At 35.6% G+C, this 16,372-nt stretch overlaps 1 protein-coding gene across 1 annotated transcript in view; it reads left to right on the forward strand.

The window, feature by feature from the left end:
• Positions 1 to 16,372, forward strand: part of ZBTB20 (zinc finger and BTB domain containing 20) — a 469,341-nt gene that overhangs the window by 112,858 nt on the left and 340,111 nt on the right. The window lies entirely within an intron of this gene.

Genomic DNA, 16,372 nt, shown 5'->3' on the forward strand with positions numbered 1-16,372 from the left:
CAGGCAGGGAACTTTGGTTTCCTCTGTCACTGAAGCAAGCAAGCCTCATGTTAGTTTCAAGCTGCCTCGCTGCCCTCCGCCATCTTGGTTGACAGTTAATTTGCATATCGCCCTGATTAGCCAATGGGAAGGGTAGCAGTCGTACGCTAATTACCATGTTTCTCTTTTATTAGATAGGATAGATTAGGGGCCCAGTGCATGAATTTGTGCACAGGTAAGGTCCTAGGCCTGGCCTGCGATCAGGGCCAATCAGGGCCATCTTGCCTAGTCCCAAATGGGGCTGGGCTGATCGGTGCCAAGCTGATTGGGGCCTCCTGGCCAGGGGAAAGGACAGGGGAAGGGACTGCAGAAAGTTGGCCAGACTCGAGGAGGGACAGAAGGAGGTTGGCCAGCAGGCTATGGAGAGGGATCAGCTGGGGCGAGGGACCTCAGAAGGTTGGCTGACTGTGGGGAAGAACTGGGGAAAGTTGGCTGGCCACCAGGAGGCAGCTCCTTCATTGAGTGTCTGCAAATTATTTTGCTGACAGTTGTGCTGTGCTTATGAAGGCCATTCATTATGAACATAGCAAAGTTACTTTTGATACATTTTAAGATGCATGATTACAGAAAGGAGGAAAATTCTGATGCAGCTCAAAAAATATAGAACTTTCATTTTATTGTTGTTACATGTCACATGTAATCTAGACCAGTGGTCAGTAAACTCATTAGTCAACAGAGCCAAATATCAACAGTACAATGATTGGAATTTCTTTTGAGAGCCAAATTTTTTAAGCTTAAACTATATAGGTAGGTACATTGTTATTAACTTAATTAGGGTACTCCTAAGGCTTAGGAAGAGCCACACTCAAGGGGGCAAAGAGCCGCATGTGGCTCGCGAGCTGCAGTTTGCCGACCTCGGATATAGACTATTGTTTCTAACTATTTTTTAAATCTTCCTAACCCATATGTTTACTATTTGTATCTCACTAGAAAAGATATTGTTAATATGTGTCTTTGCAAAACACTGTTACAGGTGGGATATTCACCCATAGAAAAGAGATATATTTACCATAGCCTGCCCTATTTATATTGAGAACCTCATGGATAGTTTTTAAAAAGAAACCCAAGCATTTTTCATGTATTCCAGATACTCTAAAACCCCTTTTCATGTGCATGTTTTTTTCTTACAAATGAAGAGAACAGTGTACCTCTTCTTTTTATTTAAAAATAAAAAAAGCTGTTAGCAATTTACCAATCTCTAGCACAGAACAGAATCGCTGTTCTCAGATTTTGAACTTAGAGTTCCTGATAACCGAACCATGGTTGCCTAATAAGAAAAGGGTTGTGAAACTTATCGCCACTAATCAAAAGTTTTTATAAGCAAAGAAAGATTATAAAGAAGTGGCTAACCAGGCTTTGTTGCCAGGTGAATTAACCATATTCATAGGAAATAGGCAACTTACAGAAAGAAAGTCTAACAGGTATTTGTTATAGAATCCTCTCATAATATGATTTAGTAACTGATATTGGTGAGCAGGTTGCTGTTGTCCTTTATAATAGGAGAACCACAGTTAACTTTTAAAATTTCCACTGAGTCAAAGGAAATCAATTAATTTGAGTCGAAGGATGTTATACCTCTTCCACAGGAAATGTGTTTGAGGCTGACGGAATTCCACTCAAGACATCACTATAATCATTGCTAAGAAATATACAGTCTTTTGGCACTTCCTATGAAGAGAGATATACAGTGAAAGGAAATAAATCAAGAAAAACAGGTGGAAAGGAGCTAGGGTCAGGGATCTGGATGTACAATCGTGATGGATACCCCCAGTAAAAATCAGAGAATGCAAGGTACAAAGGAAGCATGGAATCCATTTCGGATAGTTACAATATCAAAAGGATCCAGTCTGGTCTTCCCAGGCTGTCACAGCTGGAGGAAGCATTCAATAAAAGTTTGCCTAATGAGCCCTTACCTACTGGGCTCTGTGAATAGAGCGTTGGCCTACGGACTCAAGGGTCCCAGGTCCGATTCTGGTCAAGGGCATGTACCTTGGTTGCGTGCACAAACCCAGTAGGGACTGTGCAGGAGGCAGCTGATCGATGTTTCTCTTTTATCGATGTTTCTAACTCTCTATCCCTCTCCCTTCCTCTCTGTAAAAAATCAATAAAATATATATTAAAAAAAAGTTCGCCTGAATGTAAGTACCCAAAGCTACCAGATCACTAGTTCATAGGTTCAGATAGTGTGGAAAATTAGACTTATTTAGGAGGTTACTATGGTAGCCAGTTACTAACAAATGTCAGTATGACGTCTGCTAAATAACATTTATTAACAACCATGTTTGTTTGCATATTTCTCATAGTCAGTGAATTGTTCTGATGTCACAAAATATTTTGTTTTTTACTAGCTTACATTATGGTAATCTAGGTTGAATTCTTTAATGACTGCTCTGCTTAAGAGACTCTGGGGTATTATGCAGAGGAACATGGTACTCTAAGTGCAAATGACTTGACATAAGTGCAGAGGGTTTAATAGAAGAAAAGTATGACACTATTTTCCTTACTTCTCTTAATAATAGCTAACATTTTCAAGGCCTTTTTCTCTGAAAGAGCCCAGTGACCTTCAAGTCAGTTTTCTGGTTAAGACTTAAACCTATCCTTTTCGTGTATTTGAATATTTTGGTTGTCCACATTCACACTGACACCTTTCTGCTCATCTGGACAAATACTCTGTCATCAGCTTAGCCTTTTCCTGTCCGGAAAGTTTAATTTCATCCATATTAGATAATTTATTGTGCAATCCTTGTTTTAGATTATCCATTCATTCATTCAGCAAAACTTAACTGAGCTTCTGCTTTACATCAGGCATAGTGCAAAAGCTGGAGGTGAGCAAGTCAGTTATAAATGTGTTTGGCAAGGTTAGTCCTATTACCAATTCCTAAGGAATCCTAACGTGGTCTCAATATTCACCACTTTCCAATTTACCTTTAACTTGTTCCAATCCTATTTTCTTTCCTTGCAGTATTACAGAAAAACCATGGCTATGCCAATTTTCTCACTTTCATTTTTCTGCAGTGCATATAAAGCAACTGCATAGTGGCTCACAAATGCAAATTTAACACTAGACCTAGTCTGGTACTATGTGTGTATATGCATGTGTGTGTGTGTGAGTGTGTGTGTTCGGGAGAAAGGTGAGTAAGAGACCTATGGGAGCTGTTTCTTGCAGATCCAATTCAAGCAGTGCTTCAAGAACTGTACACAAAAATACCTTCATTGGTGCTGAGGCTTTCCTTTGGTTAGTTTTGTAATGGCTGTCTGCATAGTAACATACTGACACAGTACTTCGTTTGTTTCCAAACTCCAGTATTGTTTAATCCTCTTCTTCTTGGGGTTGGTATATTTACAGGCTCTAAGTTTCTTAGTTTTTAGCATGCATCCTGATGTTCTGTTTAAAGTATAGTAAAGGCTTCTTTGTACTTCAGTTCACTACAGGGCTTGAGGGGGAGTCACCATAAGTAATGATTTTGCTTTATTCCTTGGCAGTGCAACCATGAACTAGAGACAGTGGTTCAAAAGCTCAGGTTTTGCAAGAGATTGTGAGAGAATCATATGCAACCTCAGGGAACTTCTAGGGTGCTCAGATTAACCATCTAAATACAAGTTTATGAATCTCATGAACATTTACCTTAGAAGAAACTCTGAAGTCACTAAGCCACTATTTAATGTCAGCATAAACTACTTGGTTTTACTAGAAGAAAATGGCATCCATTTAAGAAGCAAAATCATAATTTTAGGATAAACTTAATGTAAATAGAACATGAAAGGGAAGCATCCATGAGACCTGTGACAGTAATTTTGTCCTCAGTAGACTTTCTTCCATGTAGCTGCTCTCTCCTTTTCCAAATTCACATTACCAACAGATTGTTGTTTATTCACATGAGTAGATAAACTCATGAAATGGTCTCAAGCAGCAAATGGTGTTGGAAGCCAGATAGAGTGAGCTAATCTTTGTTTATCAATGTGCTGTGACGCTCAAGGAATGGCTGTATTATCAATCAGTGTTAACTAGGAAGCTGGGGTCGAGGATGAGAAGCTGAAAGGGGTAAAACACAACAATGCTCAGAGCAAATGACATGCCTGGAGAGTAGACTTGGTTATTTGAAGGAGATTATGCAAAAACCAGCTTGAAACTAATGAATGAGAGGGCCAACTTGATATGTTTTAAAGAGAGTTGGTTCAGACAAGGCCTCACCTTGGCTTTGACAGGCTATTGCTAAATGTGGGGGGGAGAAAGGTTCACATCCCCTAAAATCACATCTTGCAAACTTTGTTTAAATGAGCAAAAATAGTAAGAAGTACATTTTCTTTTCTCATTACCAGACCTATATTATTATTATTATTATTATTATTATTACTAGGTCCCAGACTATAAACTAGGCAGGGTAATTTTTGAGAGTTTTTGTAATCCCAAGAGACACCAAATGGTAAGATAGATCAAAGAGACAAAGAAATAGAAGCTTTGCGCCATTTTTCTTTGGACCCTGAGTACAATGTGTATAGTCTACTGAGCTCCAGGCCTCAAATCAAGTATTTTGCAGCAGACCAGTTTGGATTTCTTGAGAAGTTCTCCCTGTTACTTTTCATAGTTTAGATAATCCACAGGAACAATCGTGATTAAATCAGTTACCCCAGGCTATGGGCAAAAGCCTAAGTGGCTTTCAAAAACCAGTCTCTCCTTCTCCCTCTCCCTCTCCCTCTCCCTCTCCCTTTCTCTCTCCCTCATCCCACTCCCCTACTCTTTTATTTCTGTCTTTATATTTCTTAGTTTTTTTCAGTTATTCTATTCCCCTCCCCTCGTCTAAAATTCTGTTTATCCGATGTATTTCTTTAGTAGAGGATCTTACTTAAAATGTGCTGTTTCCCTCATCATTTCATGATTCAGGTTTTGATTTTGAATTACATTTCTGATCTGGTTGTACTTAGTATGAACAGTTTTTTAAAAGCCTGTTATCTAGGGGCTGCTTATCCAAAAATATCATGGACGCTCACCAGCCATTTGTTTCTCATGTCTGATTGTTTTTAAACCAGGCAATTACTCTATCATTTAATAATTCTTACCTCAAACTTCACTTGAAAGAAAGCTCATAAGATTTGAGGGGAAAAAAAAATCCCTAAAAATAAAAGTTAGGCTAGTCTAGGCCAGGGTGGGAAATTCCATTGTGGCTTGAAGCCCATGGCAGGTAGAGTGGAATTTAATGAAGGAAACTGCTGTGTTTTTGTGTCTTTCTGTATGTTTTTCCTTTAAAACCAAGAGCTGGGCAGGCATCCCATTCGACCTGACGTGACCCAAGCAAATTACTTCTTATATAAAAACAACTGTAGACTTTGAGAATGTGAAAATGCACTGTATCCTTCTCCAACTGAGGGAAATGAAAGCCTGAGAAACAGGACGGCCCTGTCAATACTTGTTGAGCAGAACTATCACTCAAACCCGATAAAGGGCGATTAGAACAGGCTTCCTTGTGCCATAGAGATTCATTATAAATCAGACTTCTTTATTTTTTGTTTTCTTAAAGAAGCACAGTGTTCTATGGAAAATGCATTTTTAAAAGGCATGTTTTATTTAGGAGGCAATAGTATGCACAATTTTTAAGACTTTTCATAGAACTAGCATTTTTATATTTTTAAGAACTAAAATTAAATTACAAAGAGAGACTTTCCTTAGCTTTTTTTTTTTTTTGCCACAGTCTTGGATTAGCAAAGGAGAAGAGATTCAGGGTGTGTCCATTGATATTGCATTCAGATGTGTTGTCTTGGCTTGTGTACTGACAGATTTATTTTAAAAACAAAGTTTAAAAAATGCATTGTGTGCGAGTGAAGTCACTTCATAAATCTTTTCCTTTATGAATTATTTTGATCACAAGGCTCGTTGTTTGAATCACTGAAGGACTATTCTCCCTAAAAGAAAAATGCCTTCATTTCCAAACTGTCAGTTCAAAAGCCAGCAACTTCCCCTGAACAGTATGCAGGGATCCAGCGGGGCAGAGAAAAGGGGACCACATGAGTCCTGGGTCTAACGTAAGGCATAATCCGGTTTAGATTTGCTGTGGTTCACAGAAGAGACATGTTTTGAAAATTTAGATCCATATTTTTTACTTTATGAAAGATGACTTAGTTTAAAATAGTGATTTTGCTTTGGGGGAAAAACAAACAAATAAGAAAGCACAGTCTTTGATGCAGCTGGTCCATCAGAGGACGGAAGGTTAGTTAGAATGCTCTTCAAGCTGTTGCTGAATAATGAAGGGTAGGGCTTCCTAGCTGGGCAGTTACCCCAGTCTCCTGGGAGTACAGGGACAAATATTATTACCGAATGTGTACAAAGACTTTAAAAGTTACTTGATTACAAACTCAGTGAGGAAAGTTGGAAAAGGCAGCAAGGACTGAATTCCACCAGAAGGGCCTGATAGGAGTCACAGGGCTGTACTGAGCCCTTAGTTCCTAGGTTTAAATGAATGGGTACCAATAGGAAGTCAGTTAGGTTCTTAATATGAATATCCTGCATGAAATAATTACAAGAAAGAAAGAAGGGGAGTGACATATTGAAATATATGCATGCGTAGAGATTGATAAGTTGGATGAAGGTTACACTGTAGTGACTGTGTGATGGATAAGATTCTCCCAAACCAAAGTGTAATGTGCTTGGGATTAAGGACCTTGTCTTGTTCATTTTTCCCCCTCACAGCACCTAGAATGTTGTTGAGGAATAAAAGTAAATAATTAACAATTGGCCTGTTACATCAATTTATGAAAGTAATTGGTCAGGTAGAATGGTAGGTGGTTCCAAGTTAAATATTGGAGGCACTCCAGGAGAGATGAATTTGAAACTGATTTCTAAGGACAAGATGGGTAGACAGAGCTGGACAGGCTGTTTCAGGTTCATTGATTCCTGAGGTATTTCTTGAGTGCTCAGTGCTTCAATCGTGCGATCTCCATTTTACTAGTGTTCCATGAAATGAATAAGAATTGTATGGTAAGGATGGAGAGCAAGTTTACATTACATAGGAAGCAAGTTGCTAATTTAGGAGATGGGAAGAATATTAACAGGAGATGCATATTGTGAGAACAAGTGATGAGTGCTGTGAATGATTTTGATCTCAATTCTCATTAAGCAATAAGAGAAAATTGTTAGAATTTAACTACTTTATAAGTTCATGTATATAAAATACCCCATGTCTGTGTTAGAATAAGCTTTAAAAATGGTAAGGATGGTGTTACCCATTTTCCTTGCACAATGATACTACATGTTCAGATTCCCTGTCATAATTGGAAATATCTCATACCACTAATCTCCCAAGCACATTCCTTATGGTAGTTTTCTTTATTTGTAACTCATTTCATTTCACTCATATAAATTATTCTCTTGAATTGAGTTATACAAATATTCATTGGTCATATTTAGTAGGTACAATATATATGGTTTTCCTAGGCACTGTGAATTATTTTTTAAGAGATAGAAAATACTATTTTCTCATAATGAACTAGCTAACTTTTAGGAGAGGAAAGCCTATTGAACTTTGATTATAACACAACTATCCAAATTAATTTCTAAATACTGTCTAACAACACTTATGATAATTCTAATTTTGATAATAAAGAAGTGACTTGTACAATTCCAGGACAAACATTTCTGCAGGTAACAATTCCAAATTCAGGTTATGATATTATGATATTTTAGGAACAACTAAACTACAATTAAAAACCAACACAATTATTTGAAGACATTGGAGAATGAGCAAAAGCAAAAAGAATGTGGAGTGAACAGTAGTGGGCAAAATTCACATTTATTATAGACTTTCCTATCAAGGAACTCCCCAGTATCTATGGTGTGAGACAGTTAGAATCCAAACAGCCAGCCACAATCTTATTGGATAACGTGTCAGAGGATGGATTTGGGAGTTGGCAGAGTGGCTGAAACTGAGGGGGGAAATCTTAGAAAGGATAGAGCCACATAGGGAAGCGACCTGTAAATCTGCATATACTAGTAAACTCTCCTGTTATCTTGGCTGACTGGTGAACTGTGCATGTGGAGGGGAAGCTATAAGGACCTGGAGAAAAGGAACAACTAGAACCCTAAAATGAATGAGCAAATATATTTGATAAAGGGGAGACAAAATTAGAAGTTTTAGGTTTTACTAAGTTAGAAGGGTTTGGTAAATGTCTGAGGCTTAATTAAAACCCAGAAGGGCCACAACTTAGGGATGTAGATGATGACTCAGGACTGAGAAATTAATTCAAGAAAAAGGGACAAAATGGCAATATTGAAAGGACCTAATGAAGCATAAAACTGTCACCACAATGCCAGACTGATCAACCAATAATTTAATTGCCTGCTAGAATAGAAATTCATTCTTTAGAGGAAGACAACAGAACCCAGAGTTTCTATCATATGTTATACACAAGGTCCAAATGCCATTAAGTAATGACTGGACATGGAAACAGGAAAATATGACTTCTAACTTAAAAACACAAAATAGTTCATAGAAACAACTCCACAGACAGTGCGGATTTTTAAATCAGCAGACAAGGACTTTACAGTAAAAGTTGTCAGTACATTCAGGACCTAAAGAAAAATATGGTACCAATCAGAGAACAAATGAAGCAAAAGGGCAGAGAAATGAAAATTATTTTTAAAAGAACTAAAATGTTAAGGAACAATATCTGAAACCTACAAATAGAAAATAATTGGAGAGGCTTAAAAGCACATTGGAGATGGAAAAAGAAAGTGTCATTAAACTTGAATACAGATCAATACAGTTTATAAGGAATGTACTATCTTGAGAGTAAAAAAATGGGGAGAAATGGTGAATATAAGTAATAAGCATTAAAAAGTTATATTGACTATATTAGTAGTGGAGTAAACTTTAAGAGAAGGCATATTATTGAAGATAAACAAGGATATTTTAAAATGGTATCTGTCAAATTATTATGAAGGCATAAGCATTATGTAATGCAGAAACTGAAAGAAAGAAAAAAAGAAACAGAAAAATAGTTAAATTCATAATATGAATTAGAAATTTTAATACTCCCCCCTCAGTACTTAATAGAATAAGTAGACAGAAAATCACTCAAGATATTCAAGATATTCAAAACATCATTAAACCCCTTGACCTAGTTGACATTTATAAAACACTACACCTGAAAATATGCCTTCTTTACAACTATATATGGAACTTTCATCAAGGTACAGCACAATCTGGGCCATCAAATTAGTTTCAAACATTTTCAAAAGATTGAAATACAATGTGTTCCCTGACCATAATGTAATTAAATTAGAAATTAAAAATGATAAAAATATCTAGAAAAGAGCATTTGGAAATTGAACAGCAAACTTATAAATATCCCATAGTTGAACAGATAAATTCATGAGGAAAATTATAAAATATTTTAAATCAAGTTATACTGAAAATATAATGTATTGTAATTTATAGCATGGGTTTAAGAAGGGCTCAGCACAAATCTAGAGGTTTTATTCCTAAATTGGAAGAAAGAAGAAAGGTTTAAAATCAATGAGATAGATTTCCACTTCAATAAAGAAGAAAAATATGGTCATATTAAACCCAATAGTAGCTGAAGAAAAAAATAAATAATAAGACAAAAATCCAAAAGATAGAAAACAAACAACATTTTATAAAGGCAAAGCTTGATTTTTTAAAAAAGACAATTAGGATTGATAAGCCTCTAACAAGAATGATCAAAAAGAAAAGATACAAATTACCAATAGCAATAATGAAAGAGGGGATATCATTACAAATTCCAAACACTGAAAGGATAACAAGGAAATATAATGAAACTTTCATGCAAATAATTCCCACAACTGTAATGAAATAGATAAGTTCCTTAGAAAAATGACACAGAAAACAGAAAATCTGAATAACCCTATTTTTATTAAAGAAATTGAATTTATCAAAAACATTCCTAAAATGACAACCCCAGGCTCAACAGTTTCCTTGGAGAATATATTTCCTACAAAACTCTCAGAAAATATAGCAGAAGAAAACACTTCCCGACTTGTTTCATGAGAACAACATAATCCTATTAGCAAAACCTGAAAAAAGATGTAAGAAAATCATAGATCAGTATCTCTCATGAATCTGGATATAATAATCTTTAAAAATATTAGCTAATAAAGTCTAACAGTAAATAAAATGGGTAATACCTCACGGCCAATTGGAATTTATCTTGGGAGTGCATGTTTTGTTTAACATTTGAAAATAAATCAATGTATATTCATCATATTAGTAGAATAAAAGAGAAAAATATCTTCTCAATAGATGCAAAAAAATCATTTGAAATTATTTAACAAGAATATATAATATAAACTCTCAGAAAACTGGAAGAGATAGGAACTACCTTAATCTAATGAAATGGTTCTATGAAAACCTACAATTAATATCATACTTAATGAAAGATTGAATAAATGCTTTCTAGTACAGGAAAAGGTTATCTATTCTTACTGTTTCTGATCAACAGTGTACTACAAATCCTAGCCAGAGTAATAAAGCAGGAAAAATAAATTAAAGGTATACAGATAGGAAAGAAGAAAAGTATACCGCATATAACGTGATTGTTTACATTAGAAAATCTTAAGGAATATACAAAACAATTACTGGAGCCCACAGGTGGATTTAGGAAAGTCACAGAATCATAATACAAAAAAATTGATTACATTTTTATGTAATAGTGCCAAATAATATGCATATGAACTTTGAAGTCCATTTACAAAAGCAAGAAATATAAAACACTTAGGAATAAGTTTGTTAAAGAAATATAAGGCCTCTACAATAAAAACTAACTAGGCCTTAGGAAATACCCATTTTTCATGGATGAACACTCAATGTTGTTAAAATGTCATTTCTTTCCAAACTGATCTATAGAGTCAACAATCTGAGTCAAGATCTCAACAGTTTGTGTGCTTTTTGTAATTTCTAGAGAAATCGTAAAACTAATTTTAAAATTCATATTGAATTGCAAATAAGCTAGACAAAAAGAACAAGTTTTGATATTCACATTATCTAACTTATAGGCTTTCCATAAATATAGTAATAAAGACAGATTATACCAACCCAATTAAAAAAACACAAACAGGTAATTGTAACAAAATTGAGAGTCCAGATATCACCTCCGAATATATGTTCAATTGATATCAACAACTATGACAACATAGTTTAAGTGGGAGAAGGAAACTCTTTTTTCAACAAATGTGGTTGAACAACTGGATAGACATAAGGAAAAATATTAATTCTTGGCCTCTGTCTTGCACACTACACATTAAAATTAATTTAATAGAACTAAATTGGACGATTGTAATGCTTATAAAATGACTCATAAGGGGGGAAAATCTCATAACCTCTGTTTAAAGGACACAGAAAGCCCGAAACATAAAAGAAAAAATTGATAAATCAGACCTTATCCAAATTGAAGACTTCTAATTATCAAGACAATAAGAAAATGAAAAGGCATGCAGCAGATTGGGTGAAATATTTGTGACTCGTATAATAACAAAGAATTCATGTCCAGAATATGTAAGGAATGACTGAAAATTAATAACAAGTAGAAAAACAAAATTTTAAAATGACTTGAGTAGGTGTTTCACAATGGAATATATAAGATGGCAATAAGCTCATAAAAAAGGCATTCAGCGCCACTCATTACTGAAATTCAAAATAAAACCACAAAACCATAGTCCTTGTTTACTAAAATAACTAAAATTTAAAAAAACATGACACATTCAGTGTTGACAAGGATGTAGATTGAATACTTGGCATTCTTACATTTACTACTAAGAATGTTCCACTTTGGAACATTGGGTCAGTATCTTATAAAGTTAAACAAATATCTAACCTATTATTTTGTAATGCATTTTTTTGTGAATTTACCAATAACACATGAAAACTGTGCACTCAAAAAGACTTATACAAGAACATTATAGTAACTTTATTCATAATTACTTAAAACTAAAAACAGCCAAATATAGAAAACCGATATGCAAAATTTGGTATATTCATAGAATAAAATGCTAATAAGCAAACAAAACAAAATGGAATGGACTATCATACGGGCAATAATGTGGATGAATTTCAGAAACACTTATGTAGAAGAAGCCAGGACCCAAAAGACTACACATTGTATGATTCCACTTATGTGAAAGCAGAACTAATCTATGGAGATAAAAATCAGGATATTGGTTATTTGTAAGAGGTGGAAATTGATTGAAAGGGCACACAAAAAAAGGTTCTATATCTTTTTTAGGATGGTGATCACACAGGTGTATACAGTTGTCCTTCATTATCCATCCACAGGGGATTGGTTCCACAATTCCCCATAGATACCAAAATCTGAGGGTGCTTAAGTCATTGTATTTGCATAGAACCCCCACACCTTCTTCTGTATACTCTAGATCAGTGGTTCTCAATCTTGGCTGCACATTAGAATCACCTGGGAATCTTTTTAAAATCCTGATTTCTGAGCCTCATCCTCCGGAAATTCTGTTTCTTTGTTATGGGGTGGAGCCACAACATTAGTAACAAAGAAACATTTACTTTTTATTTGATTACATATTGCAAAGTTAATAGCAAACTCTAGCTTAAAACTTCAAAGGGCTTTTTGGTTTCTCCTTCTTTCTACTATCCAACCAAATTTTCTTTAGTCTCTGGTTTATTATATATCTTTAAATGGTAATAGGCAAAGAAAAGAATAACTGAATATTCAAAGGTGACAATAAGCAGGATTTCGGTTTCTTTCTAAATATAGGCTTCCCACTTCCCTTTGTTTAGCTGTGAGGTTGGTGTCCTGGAAGTATTGACATATGATGGCGAATTCTGCTTTACATAAAACACTTTTTTGTTTGTAGCTTATGTAGGTGTCATCAGGTCTTATGTTTATTTTACTCCTCTCTACCCACCCCCAACAAATATTATAGTCAAATCTGACTATAATGCAGTCTTTCTTTTGTAGTGAATATTTATTAAAGCACTTAATACCTGAATTATGAAATGTAGAAAAGAGCACATTAACCTGGCTGAGTTATTTCCTTTCTTGTTGTTTTTTTAACACATATTCTAAGTCTATCAACACCAGATGGCAAGTACATTTTGATACACTGAATATTTACCAAGTCATGTGGTGTCCTTTTGAAGTATTTTTTATCCTTTCCATCAAAGAGCTGACTCATCCCTCATTCATGTATTCCTACTTTTAACAAGTTGCATTTTTAGAAACCTGACCTCAGCCTTATCACAATGATAAAAGATATTTTAAAGTGAAGCATCAAAAGTTCTGAAGGCCTGACTGCCTCTTACATCCTATGACTACCATGTATATTGTTCAATTTTTAAATCTTTATAATGTACCAATTTACATCATATATTTTAATGAAACTTTACTTCACCTACATTACCAGGTTAGCATACAGGAATGTCATGGGAGTATATTTGTACTGAGACAGCTTAGGATATTTGGGGAATTAAAACACTTGTGGTTGAAATAACTTAAAATGACCATGAAAATAACAATTAAGCAACTGATATTTATGTTCAAGTCATAAATTAAGAGCCCTATATTTTAGGCCTAATAAAAGATTTAGCCTATGAGATATAAGCAGTAGGTTCCTGGCTGGTTATAGCTTAGTGGTTGGAGCATCAGCCTGCTCACTGAAAGGTTGTGGGTTAAATTTCGGTTGAGGGCACATACCTGGGTTTTGGGTTTGATCCCAGCCCCAGTTGGGGTGTGTGCAGAAGGCAACCAATGGATGTGTCTTCAACATTGATCTCTCTCTCTCTCTCTCTCTCTCCTTCCCTCTCCCCCTCCCCCCTCCCAGCGCCTCCCTCCCTTCTACTCTCTCTAAAAATCAGTGGGAGAATATCCTCAGGTGAGAACTAGCAAAAAAGAAGGAAGGAAGGAAGGAAGGAAGGAAGGAAGGAAGGAAGGAAGGAAGGAAGGGGCAATAGGTAGGCCTACATTTATAGTTGAGTGTTTTGAGAGAAAAGAAGAAAACTAAAAGGACTTCAGAATACTATAATTCTAATGTTTTCATCTTGTTTTCTTGGTCTTCATAGGAATATATGCATTTGTGGGAACACTCAGAATATTGCTGTAAATGCTGATATTCCTTAATTTAGGGATACAAAAATATAACAGAAGAAAATGTTGCCAGATAAAAGTACATGGCATCGGAAACTGTGGATGGAGTTCAATGTATAATATAAGAATTCTTCTGGGGCTATGCATCTCTGAAAACTATTTTTATGGCTACTTGACAGTGATTTTTCAGAAATAGTAGAGAATACTATGTATGTTAAAAAGTTAAGAATCAGTGCTTTAAATAAAAGAGTGGGAGTTTTCTTTGTGAATAGTTTTTTTTTTTTAGTTATTATAGTATTTTTTTTAAGTAGACAGGTATTTGGAGCAAGTCAATGGAAGAAATATGAAAGAACCTCCTCAGATGTACCAAAAATTCTTTCATGATACTCTTATCCATTATATTTTCAGCTCTGTTGTATAATTAAAATGGCTTCTATATTTTGTGTGACTACATTTTGTGTAGTACCTAGTCTGAAGTAGGTTCTCAAAAGTATCGATAGATTTATTAATTTATTAATGCATATAAAACACTAAATATAGTGCCTAATGCATAGTGTGCATTTAGTTATTAATCAGTATTATCTTAATACTGCTATTCTTATTATTACTACTTTTAAAAGGAAATCTCCAACTTGCCTTTAGAAGTTATTTCTTTTAGCATATATATGCCTAAGTGACCGAACAACCGGTCGACCAGTTGCTATGATGCACAATAACTACTAACTACCAGGGGACAGACACTTAACACACAGGATCGGGCTCCCTCCTGTCTGGATTGGGCCTGCAAGGATTAGGCTGAAACTGGCTATCCAATATCCTCCGAGGGGTCCTTGATTACAAGAGGCCGCAGGCCAGGCCAAGGGACCCCACTGGTGCATGAATCCATGCACTAGGCCTCTAGTCCTTTTATAAAAGAGTTGGGAAATGTGTATAACTTACTAGTGTAAATTTAAAGTAATTTGAACTATGTTCTAGAGGCAAAAAGGAAAAACATTCTAGAAGCAAAATACCACCAACGGTACTGAATTCATTGTTTGGATTGCAATTAGTTTTTATATATAAGAATTTGAGATTGAGTAATTTTGTTCCTATGACACATGTGGAATTTCTGTCTCAGTGTGACCCTCCAACAGAGGAAGTACATCCTGATGAAGTATACCTGAGTCACCAGGCAGAGACTGGGCTCTATTATGCACCCTTTTAGGCTGTGAGGATCTACAGCATTGTTAGTAGTTAGAAAAGAATCAGGGAATTCCACGTTCTTTTTTTAAAAGAAAGGAGGATTTTCTATTAACCCTTTCACTTTTAAGCCCTTTTGTGTGTAATCAGCTTCTCAAGAACTGGAATTTCTGGAGTCTGTTTACTTTACTTTATGAAGTGGACTTAACAATGTTTCCAGCTTTGTGGAGACTCATCTGATTGAATGGAAACATTTTCCATTTGGTCAGCATCAGAGTGAGTAGTAAAAGCATTGTGGTTGATACAGGCACAAAAGTAAGGTTGTCCATATTGTTTATATTGCATTTCTTCCCTTGAAGTAAAATAACAATGAAAGCATATCCTATCTTCTTCGGCTTCTCTGCCAGATTAAACTATGGGATAAATAAGTTACTGTATTATTTGGGAAGGTAAGAAATAGATGGACATAGGTTACATTTTTGAACTGTGAGACACTTGGAATGCTATGAAGATCATTTTATTCAGTAACATATTGGTCAACTGCTTGAAGGTAGTATTAGATTTAAATCTTTAAATCTTTAATTTCTGAGGCTGCTGGTAAGTCAAAAGAGTAGGAACTGGAATAAATTGTGGTACTTGCTTTACTTTGATTTTAGGAAGCACTATCCTAGCTAATAAAAGAGAAACATGGTAATTGGCATACGACCGCTACCCTTCCCATTGGCTGATCAGGGCGATATGCAAATTAACTGCCAGCCAAGATGGCAGCCGGCAGCCAGGCAGATTAAACTGAACATGAGGCTTGCTTGCTTCAGTGATGGAGGAAACCAATGTTCCCCGCCTGCCTTGCCGGTCTCTGAGCTTGTAGTTTGAAACATTGTTACAAATATAGAAGCTAAACAAAACCCCAGAAACCTCCTTTCAGCAGCCAAGGCCTAAGAGCTGGAGCCAAGCCTCAGAGCTAAAGCTGGCCCAGAATAAAAAAGAAAGAAAGAAAGAAAGAAAGAAGGAAGGAAGGAAGGAAGGAAGGAAGGAAGGAAGGAAGGAAGGAAGGAAGGAGCGGTTGGGAGCTTCC

Source organism: Myotis davidii, unplaced genomic scaffold (genome assembly GCF_000327345.1).
Source record: "Myotis davidii unplaced genomic scaffold, ASM32734v1 scaffold201, whole genome shotgun sequence".
NCBI lineage: Eukaryota > Metazoa > Chordata > Mammalia > Chiroptera > Vespertilionidae > Myotis > Myotis davidii.